At 42.9% G+C, this 1,670-nt stretch overlaps 1 pseudogene; it reads right to left on the bottom strand.

Moving 5' to 3' along the window:
- Nucleotides 1-742: 742 nt before the first annotated feature.
- Nucleotides 743-1,670, bottom strand: LOC116550051 (annotated as a pseudogene).

Here is a 1,670-nt window from a genome sequence, read left to right as displayed (position 1 = left end):
GCTTCTTAGAAGCATTCTTAGAAGAGAATATAACTATAGTGGTACTAGATGGGGAGGAGACAATGACAGAGGGGAAGAAAGTGGACATGTCCATTTGCAGGGAAGGTGGTTCAAGTCTTTGGATTTAAAAACAAGTTCCCCAGAGAAGCTGGCTGTAATGGAATTTCCAGAAAATTTCCTTTGCCCTCCAAAAAGGACCTGAAAGGTCCCAATCCAAATTTTGGCAAACAACAGTTATGAGATGCTATAAATGAAGATGAAAGCAGAAGGGGAGGGATGAGTGTGTCTTCCATTTAGCTATAGCTCGTGGCAATGCCTCTTTAGCCATTGATGGAGCTGTAAAAACCACTGAAGTACCAGAATTTCTTGGAAGAATGGCGGTAGAAAAGTAATGAACATCACACCTTATCTAAATCAGTAACAGGGCTTCATGGCTAGGAAAATTTTCTAAACACTAAGTGACTCTAGATTAGATGTCTCTTTTCAGCATTAAATGTAGTCGAATTAACAACACCAAAAAAAGATTCACACATGGATATAGTTAGCAGAAAATTACAAGACAGAGGACTTAAAAGAATGCAGAGAATGCTAGGGGTTCAGCAGTATTCCACGGGACTAGAAAATCCATGAACTTTGAAAGCCCTAGCAAAATATCACTCTTGTTTGTAAATCACTTATTTATCATACATCCACATGTCGAATCTTTGTCTTTCCATGTATGGAAGAATCCCACATTCAGCCTTTAAGTTCTCTGCATTTCTTTGCCAGTCTTGTAGCCGAGTATCTTGTTCCCATCAATTTTGGTGCAGGTAACTGGTTGCTGCTGGTGCAAGGCCTGGAATGTGGCATCTGACATTGTTTGATAGTTTTTACTAATTGCTGTCTGATACTCCTTTCCTGCATTCTCTGATTTTAATAAACTCCTTTACGGTTTGGACTTCATTTGAAACAGTGAATCCTGTACAACTTTCTGACTGACCAATGGAGCTTTGCTGTCTTCCTAATACTGAACCTGAACTTTAAGCACTCTGACTCCCTGGGCTGTAGGTTATCTGATGGTAGACTTCTGCTCTTGACTCCAATGACCACTCCAGAAGTTTTCAGGCTGCAACTGGTGGCTTTCAATATATGCAGTAACAACCTGTTTTACCATAAACAGTACAGAAGCCTTGGCCATTGGAATAACAGTCTTTCACATAGGCTTTTTTTTTTAAAGGGTCTCCCTCCTGTAGCCCAGGCTGGAGTGTAGTGGCTCACCGCAGCGTCAACCTACTGGGCTCAAGCTAACCTCCCACCTCAGCCTTCTGGGTAGCTGGGACCATAGGTGTTCACCACCACACCTGGCTAATTTTTTGTATTTTTAAAAGTAGAGATGAGGTTTTGCCATGTTGCCCAGCCTGGTCTTGAACTCCTGGGTTCAAGCGATCCACCCGTCTCAGCCTCCCAAAGTGCTGGGATTACAGGTGTGAGCCACTGTGCCCTTTAAAGCCTGTCAGTTCTTCAAGCCCTGTCAGAGAATTCTCTCCAGGACTTCAGACCTCCATTTACTTCCTCTGGCTGAGGCCACTTGCTTATTTCTGATCTTCTTATCCTTCTGTCTTCACAGGCGTGAACGGATCCATGTTACAGTGGGCAAATGCATGTGCTGCTCCTTCCCCAAAGATTGTCAT

The sequence above is a fragment of the Sapajus apella genome, unplaced genomic scaffold (assembly GCF_009761245.1).
Source record: "Sapajus apella isolate SASKATOON/1434 unplaced genomic scaffold, GSC_monkey_1.0 scaffold7, whole genome shotgun sequence".
Lineage (NCBI taxonomy): Eukaryota > Metazoa > Chordata > Mammalia > Primates > Cebidae > Sapajus > Sapajus apella.
The sequence above is the reverse complement of the archived record's forward strand: the minus strand, read 5'-3'. Positions and strand labels throughout refer to the sequence as shown.